At 40.8% G+C, this 13,526-nt stretch overlaps 1 pseudogene; it reads right to left on the bottom strand.

The window, feature by feature from the left end:
* Window positions 1–76: 76 nt before the first annotated feature.
* LOC139387507 (uncharacterized) lies at window positions 77–8,356 on the bottom strand (annotated as a pseudogene).
* Between the last annotated feature and the right edge of the window lie 5,170 nt (window positions 8,357–13,526).

Below are 13,526 nucleotides of genomic sequence, written 5' to 3'. Positions count from 1 at the left end.
TAATAAAAATGCTTATTCCCCCCCTGAAACACAGTGCTTTTTTTTGAGCAAGACACAAATTTGAATGACAACTGTGTATCAGCATGGTATGAAGGTCCGAAGATGTGTTTATTTTCGCAGCAACTAAATAGCTTACACAAGCAGCACAGATGCTTATATCCCACCACTTACATATTAAAAGTCCAATATTCAAATGCAGGAACTAGTTCAACCGCACCACTGCATGTTGACAGGTGCATAAGTAAAACTACTTTTGTCACAGTTGATTCCCTATGCCATTTAAGCTAAATTGACTTACTGCACCAACCTACCAAGCCTTTCCAAGATTGAGTCTGAAATAGATGAGAAAGACATTGAGAATCAATTTCATGGTCAAATACATCTGCAAATTCATCTTCCTTCCAGTAGAGGCTACTCATAGGATGAAGGGGAGGACCATCCTCCTCAGTGAATTTCATTAAAATAAAAACTGTAAAACATGTAAAAAGTTATGCTTTTTTGATAAAATACTAAATATTTTCACTTCACCAAATAATTTATTAAAACATACTGTTTCGCAATGAAGGTCTACAGTAGCCTCAACAACAATCTGTAGGATAGCACCACGGTCTAGCCGGAGGACAGCTAGCTTCCATCTTCCTCTGGGTACACTGACTTCAATACAAAACCTACGAGGCTCATGGTTCTCACCCCTTTCCATAGACTTACACAGTAATTATGACAACCTCCGGAGGACATCCTCCAACCTATCAGAGCTCTTGCAGCATGAACTGACATGTTGTTCACCCAATCAAAGGATCAGGGAATAAATCTAGTACTGAAATCATAAGCTACAGCTAGCTAGCACTGCAGTGCATAACGTGGTGAGTAGTTGACTCAAAGACAGAGAAAGACAATAGTTAAACCGTTTTGAACAATGTATTTCTTCCAAAATGAAGAAGCAAGAGAGAGATTGTCAATTTGTTTCACTTTCAATTTCACTTACTTAGCTAGAAAATGCTGCTAGCTAGTTTAGCCTACTCAAACAGTGGGATGCTACGTTAGCTAGCTGGCTATGACTATCCAACACAACTCTTCCAAGTCATGGAAAGCTTTTGGTTTGACTAATTTATTGCCACCGTGGCCCGCCAGTGTAAGTGCTAGACTGCTTACCTTTTCCCGTCACACTTTTCCCGTTACACTGTAACGTTACTGAATGATTGTAGCGGATTTACTAACGTGTTAGTTCTATTGGCTATTTTGACTATGACGTTACTTTAGCTAATATGGTGACAAAGATGTAGGCTGTGTGTAGTGGTTATATGGTTTGGCTTGGAAAGGTTTTTTTCGGCTGATGTGAAGGGAAAAGGTGAGAGGAGAGTGTATAGATGAGAGAAGGAATACAACGTGGCTGCTATGAAAGTGAACTGTGTTTACGCTTGATCAGGGGTGTATTTATTCCACCGATTCTGTTGAAAAACGGAAAGGGGATAAACATAACTGAATTTGTTCATTAGAAACTCGTTTGCAACTGTTGGACTAATATATATATCAGCTAGATGCAGGCAAGAGTGTGCAAGGTGTGTCACTGTCACGTCAAATTTTTCTCTCGACCTGTGTGCACCTACATTGTAAACTTTCATTCATAGGCTAGGTTGTGCAACCTCATGATGTTTAGCCTAAAGCTATCGCTGTTACACTGAACTGGGTGAATGGAATACGAATGAGTCATCCAACATGGAGTAATAGAAATAAGGCCACGCTCATTAATTTTTTGCTTCCTCCCTCATCTTAAATAGCACTGACCGCCACTGCTGCCTTCACATATCCAATAACTCAGACATCCAGCTCTACTCAAAACTGTACCAACAAGTCTGCAGGTTCTTAGATTGCCTAATAAATCAGACTTTTATGTGAAATCATCAAGTTTTCCTTACAAGCCAGAATGTTGAATAAAATGACATCTGAATTTACTCTACTGGTTGTCTGTGTGGTTGGTGCTTCAGCCACTCAACATTTTTGACAAAATATACATAGGAAAGTGTTGTTTACCCCACTTTTTAGAGCGCAGGTACTGCCGTTGAAATGTATATCTCCTGGAAAATGCGAAAAACCATGTCAACACTTGCAGACGTTGGTTACATGCATGCATCACGTGCATGTACTTCCATCTTGTGCATGTGCCTTTGGTCATGAGCAAACAAATCTTGATTGCTACACACAGAGACTGACGTTTCGAAGTCAGGTTAATAATACTTTCCTGTGGATATTTTGTCTAAAATTTCTACCAACACAACAGACAATCAATAGAGTAAGTTCAATTAAGTTTATTCAACATTCTTACTTGTAAAGGGACTGTTTGGAATGTTTTAATGTAAATGTGCATGGTGTTGCCTACATAATTGGAAGGCAGTGCCACGTTTCATGCCTATTTTTTGGGGCATCTTCCACATGGTAGTAAAACCTGGGCACCTTTGCACCACAACTTCGATAAGTTTACTGACAAAATAGTCCATTGGGTGGTTAGTGTGAGAGGGATTTCCGTCCTTTTAGCATCCTACGGAGAATCACCTCGATGCCACCCTGCGTGCTGATCCTCTTGATCCAGCCGTGGGTCCGCTTCCGCTTTATATTCTTGGGCTGGTACTCTGTGCCCCGCTTCCCTGTGCGAACCTGCTGGTGGTGCCAGGGGAGTTGCTGGAACACTCCTGCCCCCTCTGCCTGTGATGTAAGAGGACCACACCGAGAGGTCAGGGGAGGTACACTGGCCCAGGACAGAACCCAACCACTTAGTGATCGCGGCTGGGCGCCACTGGATCCTGGAAGCTCTAGTGCAAAATTCCTGCTGGATAATTAGAGTATGAAATGTCAGTTTCATGATTTAACCATGTAAACTATTCAGCAGAGTGCTAAGGCATTCAAGCTTTAGGAAAATATGACTGTTGGTTTGTAAAAGTTTATAACTAGCTAGCTTAGTTGGCTTTTTAAAGCAGACTTGGTCATAAGGGTTAGTTAGAATGTGTTCATGGATAGCTAGTTCACTCAAAGTTAAATCATTGGAAGGAAAATACAAGTAGGCAATATTTGTCTGATTTATCAGGTTGTAATTCACAATTAATTGTTACATTGGCGTGCAAAATCAGGTAAATGTTCCTAACAAGCCAGAATGTTGAGAAAAATAATCATATTAACTTACTATGCCGGTCTCAAACAATGAGACAGGTGGGTGTTTTGAAATAGAAAAGCTGGCGGTATGCACATCGTTAAATTACTTCATAAAAAAAATAGTAATGGAGCAATTTCTAAATTCCAATTCACCACCTGCATCTGGACAGGCGTATTAAATGATAGTAAGTTCAAATTAACATTTTATTCAACATACTTGGCTTTTGATGAAAATGAACAGCCTGATTAAATCACACAAGCAACGTATTTGATATGGAGTGGTGGGTGTAATTAAACTAGCTTCGTTACAGTCGAAGCCACAATCAAACGCGCAAAGATAGCCTGCAACACTGCTGCAGCATCATTTAGGTACAGATCTAGCCCAAGAATGTACTGTTAAGGTGTACATATCCAGAGTTAGCCTAGCTAGCGCTAGTTTGCCGAGGTTGAACCTCAAAATACATTGCCATGACTTCTCAAGCATTCCATTTTATATTCATTTGAAGAACGCAATTACCTAGTGGAACATATCACTCCATGAAACCGGTAAACCGACGACCTTATAGTATTCATTATATATAATATTCACGATATTTTTCACTGACATTGAAACAACATCAACGCACAGGTTCTAAACCATGAACGCAATCGAATTGCGAAATAGCCTCCTTCCATCCAGAGCTATGATTGGCTTGCGTTTTTCATCCAATCGAAATGTGTCTTACAGATACTAGTCAAATATTTCACTGGCTGTATAATGCATATTTTTTTTTTTTTTTAATTCCGGATGTATAAATATGAAGTATCCGGTTGGCGTTTTTTATTTTATTTATTTGTATTTTATTTTTTATTATCAACACAACAAATACAAAAAAACAGATATACAAACAAGAGTACATATACCTAACAGACAGACAGGGGTATTACATATCAAGATTAATTTTCAATTTGTTAAATACTTTTATGGTGTATATTGCTCTTTTTGTTTTTACATTTACTGATAGAATTGAAATATTATTTTGAAATTATCTTAAATCATGTGAAAAGGGGTTTGTTCTCTGCCCACTTCATTGTATGGACAAAGAATCTTCCATGAAAGATAAACAAATTAACAATGAAAGTTAAATCAGGGTCCATATAATTTGGTTCAAAATAAAACATAATATCAGAGTCTTTGAAATTAACATTAATAGTTGTTTCTTTTAAAATAAAATCTTCTAACTCACACCAAAATCTTCTGACATAAGAGCAGTCCCAAAATAAATGGTCAAGAGTCTCTGGGTCACAATCACAAAATACACATTTGTTATCAATAGCTATTTTAAATCTGTGTATAATAAAGGTCTTTACAGGGTAGATTCTATGAATGAGTTTGTATGATACTTCTTTCACCTTATTAGATATGCAATATTTACCAGATAACAATTACATTTTGTTCCAGTTCACTTGTCCTAGGGCTGCATTCCAGTACATTTTAGCAGAGGGAGTAGTAATATATTGACATAGTTTCCTTATATACATGTTATTACATTTATAGTTTAAAATGTTAATTCCTTCTAGTTGTATTGAGGCTACATAATCCTCAACAGTTGCACTTGGAGTACTGTTATATTCTCCTAAAAGAAGAATAGCACCTTAGGGACAGCTCTAACAACAAGTTGATACTCCTCAGGAGTGAATGTAACATTGTGTGTTCAAATAAATACTTGTCCATATAGTTGTCCATCATTATTCAATAATTGTTTAACCCAAATAATGTTGTTGGAAAAACAGTTCTGGAAAAACAAAGACTTGTTTTTGAATTTTATGTCTTTATTATTCCAGATTGAATACCTATGAGGGGAAAAATTGTGTTTGTACATGAGGTTCCAAGTTAGATGTACTTGTTTATGAAAGTTTGCAAGCTTAATAGGGATTTTACCCATATCAAAGTTGCATTTGAGTAAGAATTCTAGACCACCAATTTGTTTGAATATTAAATTAGGGATGATATTCCAGATGCAATCCTTATTTCTTAAATAGTTTTGTATCCATTTAATCTTAAATATTATATTAGAGGTTTTAAAATTCAGAGCATTCAACCCTCCCTCACCTTGGGTGCTACATATTATCGCTTTTCTTAAATAATGAGGTTTATTCCTCCATATGAAGTTAAATAATTTAGTATCAACCATTTTAGTCACTGACAGAGGAACATCCAAGGCAAGGGAGGTATAAACTCATCTGGACAGACCTTCAGATTTTGATAAAAGTACACGTCCAGATAAAGACAGATCTCTTAATAATCAGGAATTAAATCTCTTTCCAATTTTCTCTACAATAGGAGAGACATTTAAGTTGGCCCTTTCTTTCTGGCCTTTGCTAACTGTAATACCAAGATATGTGATCACATATTTTACAGGGATATTACATACTGAGTTTAAGTCACATCTTTTGAATGCAAATCATTCACCTTCCTAATATTCAGAGATTAACCTGATACATGTGAGAAGGCATTAATACACTCAATAGGTTTCTTGACTTCATTATGATCTTTAAAAAAAATTGTGGTGTCGTCAGCCAATTGTGAACATTTTATCTCTTTGTATTGTATCTGAATACCCCTAAAACTATCCTTATTTATATGAAGTTCCATAACTTGTGTGACCAATAAAAATAAGAAAGGAGAAATTGGGCATCCTTGTTTAATTCCACGTCTAATGTTGAATCTTTGTGAAGTTCCATGGGATAATTTAACAGAGCTGTTACTATTATTGTAAAGTGTCTTAATTACACTTACAAATGCCTTGTAAAAGTCTACAAATAAAATAAAGCTATCTTCCATAATGTGCTCAATGTAGTCTATCAAGTCCAATACTAGTCGAATACGATTACATATATGTCTGCCCTTCATAAAACCAGACTGGGTATCGTCAATGATTTGGTCAATACTTTTTTTAAGTCTTTCTGCAAAGATGGATGCAAGTATCTTTCCATCGTTGTTCATTAATGTGATTGGTCTCCAATTTTCTAACATCATAGAATCTTTGTTTGGTTTGGGTATTACAGAAATTAGGCCCTGTGTCATGGAAACAGGCAGGACCCCTAAATCAATTGCCTCCTTAAAAACATTAAATATAAATTCAATAATATCCTCCTGAAAATATTTATAGAATTCACTGATAATGCCATCATTCCCTGGAGATTTGTTTTCTTTAACTTGCAGATGCATTTTTTTATTTCATTAATATAAATAATTTCATCACAAGACTTTTGGAAGTCTTCATCTATGAATTTTGCACAGTCTTTGACAGAGTCTAGAAAGGCAGATATGTCACTAGTAGGACAGCCATTACTGGTATAAAGCTTACCATTGAATTCTGAAACATATTTTGAAATATCTTTGGGGTTTTCATTTTCTTTGCCATCTATATTGAGTTTATGATCAGATGTAAATTCAGAATTCTTTCTTTCTAAATTGTAAAAGTATTTTGTATTCTTTTCACCTTCCTCCAACCATCTCCTTCTTGATTTTACAAATGCCCCTTTTGCTTTCTCTTCATACATTCGGTCCATTTCTAGTTGTAAAGAGAATAACTGACCCTTTGCTTCTTCATCAAGGTCCTCCATAGAGATTAGAGAAAGTATTTCCTTAATCTTTTAAATTCAGCAATTTCTTTACCTCTCTTCGTGGCTGTTTGTCTTATTTCATACTTCATTAATTCCCAAAATTTCCCATAAGACTTAAAGAGTTGGGCTTTCCTCCAAATGTCTTGTATAATATTTTTGGCATCCATCTTGAAATTATAATCTTCCAACAGTCTACTATTGAGTTTCCAATAACTCCGATTCAGTTTAACTTCAGATCCATTCACATTTAAAGATACGAATATAACTTTATGATCAGTAAGAATTGATGGTTCAATTGATACCTTGACTAAAGAATTATCTAATGAATTAGAAATCAACCAGAAGTTGGCGTTTCCACTCGCCACAAAATATGCTCCACGGTCGATGATGAAGTCAGAGTGTACCCAGGGTAGCTGTAAAGTGATAAGAGGAAGCCCAGTGGCAGTCAGTTGGAGAAGATGAAGCGAGATGGATTTTTGGCAGACATTCTGCAAATCTCCACACAGTTTCCAACACTAGAATCTGTAACAAACAGAGTGGGCTATATTTTGTAGACTTTACCCATTGCCAAAGTAAAACAAAAATGCGTTGTTTAGAAGGAATTCAAGGGCCAATTGTTATCGCACACGAGCACTTAATAAATGCTAGAACCTTATGATCTCACTAGCGCGTGCTTGGCTCTGCCCACTATGGGTGCGTTTGTAAATGTACTTCTGGCTATCTACTAACACACCCTATGATTAATTTGCTCCCATTGTAAACGACAGCCTATGGTCTATCTTGGGTTAGTTACAAAAATCTTTGGCCATTTAAAAAAAAAAAAAATTCATTGGGGGTTCTATGGCTAAGTTGTATCGCAGCCGCCTACTGTGCGGAATGAAAAATACAATATCCTATAAACTACAAATACATTAACTACCTGAAAATCACTCATCAAAATGCTCCCTCCTTCATCTGTTAAATCCTTAAGTCTATTTGTCAGACCATGAGAAATCCTGAAAATCTGTATTTTCGTGAAAACGTCTGGTGCTTCCGAACGGTTTGGCTGAAAAAGATTATATGGCCACTCTATGGAAAGGGGAGACTCAGGAACCCAATGGTTTTCTCCGGACTCGTCTGAAAGTAACCCAGACAAATGAATGGAAGTATGGAGGTAGATTTGTGCCAACAAAAGTAAGGGGCTAAATATGTGTCTGGTCTAAATATGTGTCCTGTCTGGTCCCTACACATGCTTAGGAGCCTGGGAGATCGTCACATTTTCCGTTGTCAATAACCCTTGCAAATTTACATTGTAGAATAATAGTGAAGATATCAAAACTATGAAATAACACATATGGAATCATGTGGTAACCAAAAAAGTATTAAACAATTCAATTCAAAGTAGCCACCTGTTGCCTTGATGACAGTTTGCACACTTTTGGCATTCTCTCAACAAGCTTCACCTGAAATGCTTTTCCAACAGTCTTGGAGTTCCAGATTCCAGGACAGATTTCCACTGGTCTAATGTCCATTGCTTGTATTTCTTGGCCCAAGCAAGTCTCTTATTATTATTGGTGTCCTTAAGTAGTGGTTTATTGATAGCAATTTGACCATGAAGGCCTGATTCACGCAGCCTCCTCTGAACAGTTGATGTTGAGATGTGTCTGTTACTTGAACTCTGTAAAGCATTTATTTGGGCTACAATTTCTGAGGCTGGTAACTAATTAACTTATTCTCTGCAGCAGAGGTAACTCTGGGTCTTCCTTTCCTGTGGCGATCCTCATTAGAGCCAGTTTCATCATAGCGCTTGATGGATTTTGCGACTGCACTTGAAGAAACTTTCAACGTTTTTGAAATTTTCCGCATTGACTGACCTTCATGTCTTAACCTCTTGAAGCTAAGGGGCACTATTTTATGTTAAACGGCCTATTTCTCAGGACCAGATGCTAAAATATGCACAAACATGACAGATTAGGATATAAAACACTCTAAAGTTTCCAAAACTGTCAAAATATTGTCTGTGAGTATAACAGAACTGATATTGCAGGCAAAACCCTGAGGAAAATCAAACCAGGAAGTGGCTTCTATTTTGAAAGCTCCATGTTCCATAGCCTGCCTTCGCTCCATTTACAGGGATATCAACCAGATTCCTTTTCCTATCGCTTCCTCAAGGTGTCAACAGTCTTTAGACATAGTTTCAGGCTTTTATTTATAAAAATGAGCGAGAAAGATAACATCGCGTCAGGTGTTCGCATGAGTTTTGCTCGCGCAACAGCGTTTGGGCAGCCATTGCCTCTCCCTCTCCTACTGATAAAGACAGTTGCGGTTGATATATTATCGATTATATATTTTAAAAACAACCTGAGGATTGATTATAAAAAACGTTTGACATGTTTCTGTGGACATTACGGATATTATTTGGAATTTGTCTGCGTTGTCGTGACCGCTCTTTCCTGTGGATTTCTGAACATAACACGACAAACAAACTGAGGTATTTTGGATATAAAAATAATCTTTATGGAACAAAGGGAACATTTATTGTGTAACTGGGAGTCTCGTGAGTGAAAACATCCAAAGATCGTCAAAGGTAAATTATTAATTTGATTGCTTTTCTGATTTTCGTGACCAAGCTACTTGATGCTAAGTGTACATAATGTTTTGTCGAGCGATCGATAAAGATTGCTTTCGCTGTAAAGCAGATTTTCAAAATCTGAGAAGGCAGGTGGATTAACAAAAGGCTAAGCTGTGTTTTGCAATATTGCACTTGTGATTTCATGAATATAAATATTTTTAGTAATATTTTTGAATGTGGCGCTATGCAATTCAGCGGTTGTTAATGACAATTATCCCGCTACAAGGATGGGTAGCGTCAAGAAGTTAAAGTAATGATGGACAGTTGTTTCACTTTGCTAATCATTACGAGCACCTGGCATTCATCATTACGAGCACCTGTGCTTCATCATTAGGCACACCTGGACTCCATCACTTCACTGATTACCTCCCCTATATCTGTCACTCCCTTAGTTCTAGTCCCCAGGCAGTATTGACTATGTGTTTCATGTCTGTATGATACTTGTGGTTGTTCATTTGGGCCAGGGTCCGGTTATTATTAAATGCACCACCTGCACTTGCTTCCCGACACCCAGCGTCTATGTTCCAGAATACTGCCTCACCAAATGGAAGCAGCGGGAAATCAGGACATCTCCCAGACGGTCGACAAACAGGGATACCTACTTCGTAAGCACCATGACCAGCTAGCGCAACTGGGGACGGCTATGGAAGATGTTCTTCAATGTCTTGGAAAGGCCTGAGAGGCGTTGCCTTCCACTAGTGGAGGATACTCTGCCACCAGTTGACCCAGCACATCAGTCTGCCCAGGTTAGTGATGCCCGTGGGTCTTTCCCGGATAAAAGATTGAACCCCATTCATATGCCGTGGCTACCTACTCCAGTGCTCCCTCTATTTTGTGCATCAAATGGGAGCTGGCATGTCATGATGACAGCCTCTCATTGGATGCACTCATCGGGATGGCCATCCGGCTGGATAATCTACTTCGGGCACGTCGGTGCCCACATCACTTCTCTCCCTCCCTCAGTGAACACTGTAGCAGAGCCTGAACCTATGGAGGTAGGGGCCACATGCCTCCCCATGACGGAGACAGCTGAGGCTCTGTCTCTATTGTGGTCAAGGGGGGGCTTCAGCAGTGTCCGGTACGTCCCAACTCGGGATCCAAGAGAGCAGAGGGACGGTCGTAGGATACTCACACCTACCCCAAGAGGTGGAAGATTAGATCTTCATCAGTTTCTTTTAAACCCTTTATAGTGTTGCTCACACTAGCTGGCTGTCCCTCATGTACTGTTTCTACAGCGCTAGTGGATTCTGGTGCCGTGGGGAACTTTACTGACCAGACCCTTGCCTCCTCTCTGAACATCCCCTCATACCTGCTCTCCTTTCCGGTTCAAGCCCTTGGTAATCGGCCACTAGGATCCGGAACCATCACACACACCACATCACTCACCCTCGCCGTGGAGTCCCTTCATCAGGGAAACATCCCCTTCATCACTAGTGCACAAGCTCACAAGATCATCCTCAGCCTCCCATGGCACCAACGCCATAACCCCACTATCTCATGGTCGAGGATGAGAATCACGGACTGGTCACCTGAATGCAGGATGACCTGTTTTCCTGTTCCCTACAGGGGCTGTAGATGCGGACATTTGCCATGCTCTGGAGAGGGAACCCGCTCCCACTACCTGTCCTCCTGAGTGCATCTACGTTCCCATGGGGGTAAGGGAGTGACTGTTGACCTGGGCACACAGCTGTCGTCGCTGGCCATCCTCACCCGTACTATACAATCACTCTCTGAAAAGTATTGGTGGTCCACCTTGGCGCAGGACGTTACTCGTTACGTCAACTCCTGTTCTGTGTGTGCCCAAACTGTCTCCCTGGCACGCTCCAGCAGGGCAACTCCTCCCCGTGCCTCAGCATCCCTTGTCTCATCTGTTATTTGACTTTGTTACTGATCTCCCCTCTGACGGTTTCACCACCATTCCGGTGGTTGTGGAAAGATTTTCTAAATCATGCTGGTTTATTCCTCACTCTGGTCTCCCTACCCCTCTCTAGGTTGCTGAGGCACTGTTCCAGCAGGTCTTCCAAAGAACATTGTGTCCGACCGTGGCCCCCCATTCACGTCACAGGTATGGAGGGCTTTCATGGAGAAATTGGGGGTCATAACCAGCCTCCCTTCTGCGTACCGGCATCAGTCCAACGGGCAGGTGGAGATGATTAACCAGGAGCTGGGGAGGTTTCTGAGGAGTCACTACCTGGACCGGCATGGGGAGTGGGTCCTTTTTCTCTCTCCTCCTTCCCTGGGAAAAATGTGCCCAGAATTCGTTACGTCACTCCTCCTCCATCGGGCTTATTCCCTTGTGTGTCCTGGGTTGTCAGCCAGCCCTGGCTCCATGGATTCTGAGCCAGACCGAGGCCCTGGCTCCATGGAATCTGAGCCAGACCGAGGCCCTGGCTACATCGATTCTGAGCCGGACCGAGGCCCTGGCTACATGGATTCTGAGCCAGACCGAGGCCCTTGTGGTGGACGACTGGTTCCGGCATGCAGACGTTTGGAGTGAGGCTCCAGCGTGCTGTCCGTCGCCAGAAGGAACAGGCGGATCACCACTGCAGTGAGGCGCCCATGTTCCGTCCTGGTGATCGCGTCTGGCTCTCTACCAGGAACCTCTCACTCTGCCACCCCTGCAAGAACCTGAGCCCCAGTTTGTGGGGCCTCTCAAGGTTCTCAGGAAGGTCAGTGAGGTGACGTATAGGTTACAGCATCCCAGTGACTACCGTATCTCACATTCATTTCATGTCTCCCTTCCGGTGGTTCCTGGTCCCCTGGCTGATGCTGTCCCCCATGACACCCCTTTGCTCCCCTGGACCAGTACCTGGTGGACTGGGAGGGGTGTTGAGTTCCGGTGGAGGACACTTTGGGCCCCAACATCTGTGATTTCCATCTTAGCCGTCGTCCTGCGGCTGGAGCCATGCTTCACGTCTACTCCTGCTCCTCCCCTCCGCCGTTCGACATCGCCGGTTTACTAACCACCAGTCATTACACGCACCTGGCATTCACCATTAGGCACACCTGGACTCCATCACTTCACTGATTACCTCCCCTATATGTCACTACCTTACTTCCATTCCCCAGGCAGTCTTGACTGTCATGTCTGTACGCTACTCGTGTTTCTTGTTTTGTTCTGTTTATTATTAAATTCCCCACCTGCACTTGCTTCCCGATTCCCAGCGTCTACGTTACAGTGACTACCTCATGAAGCTAGTTGAGAGAATGCCAGGAGTGTGCAAAGCTGTCATCAAGGCAAAGGGTGGCTACTGTAGAATAGTAAAAATAAAAACCCTTGAATGAGAAGATGTGTCCAAACCTTTGACTTGTACTGTATGTTAATGCATTTATTTATTACCATATATTCAAATATTTTCCATAGCCTATGACAGATTCTAAGATTATTTTATTAGGGCTACTATTAGCCTCATCGAGCACTTAGGGTACATGAAAACAACGAGTATGGCTACGCCAGACTACTGTAGCCTATTACACATGTGTGAGCCTAGTTTATGCTAATTTAAATAAAATGTTATGCCTGGTCTTTGAGTCATGTCTCAGAATAATTTAGGTCTGAAACGTCAGGGCGTTTCATGGCCTCCAGTAACAGTTTGACAGGCAGATGCTTTTCTAATGACTCTGAAATCTTTTGTAACATTAGAACAGACTAAGAATAATGCAATTTCATACTTTAAATGCATTTCTAGTATTGTAGCCTACTTGTCAGTTTAATTGTATGTGCACAGTGGATTTTTCTCATATTAAACCACTAGGGTAAACTACTTGAATTCAATCACTTTTTGACCGCACCCCTTTGGTTTTGAACAAAACCTTCCATATTTGCCCATTGTTAGAAGCATTCCGAAAATTACTTTTTGGATCTGAATGCCAAAACATTTACGAGATTAAGGTGTTCAAAGTTTCCTTGGTCTCCCCTGCTACAAGGCTACTTCGAAGGAGTGCATGTTTCCACCAGTGGTCAGCACATCACCATAGGCTGCTGCAGTGGGGCCTATACCAGAAGCATTCAATCCTGAGGGGCCACAGAGCTTACGAGCAGCTCTCTAGGGGAGATGGAGGGAACCCCAGATGTTTTGGTGTCGATGCTGCTTATGGAAGTGATTCTTCCGCTAAGTGACAGGGAGCTGTCATAGATAGCGTAGGCATACTCATCACCCTT

The sequence above is a fragment of the Oncorhynchus clarkii genome, chromosome 28 (assembly GCF_045791955.1).
Source record: "Oncorhynchus clarkii lewisi isolate Uvic-CL-2024 chromosome 28, UVic_Ocla_1.0, whole genome shotgun sequence".
NCBI lineage: Eukaryota > Metazoa > Chordata > Actinopteri > Salmoniformes > Salmonidae > Oncorhynchus > Oncorhynchus clarkii.
The sequence above is the reverse complement of the archived record's forward strand: the minus strand, read 5'-3'. Positions and strand labels throughout refer to the sequence as shown.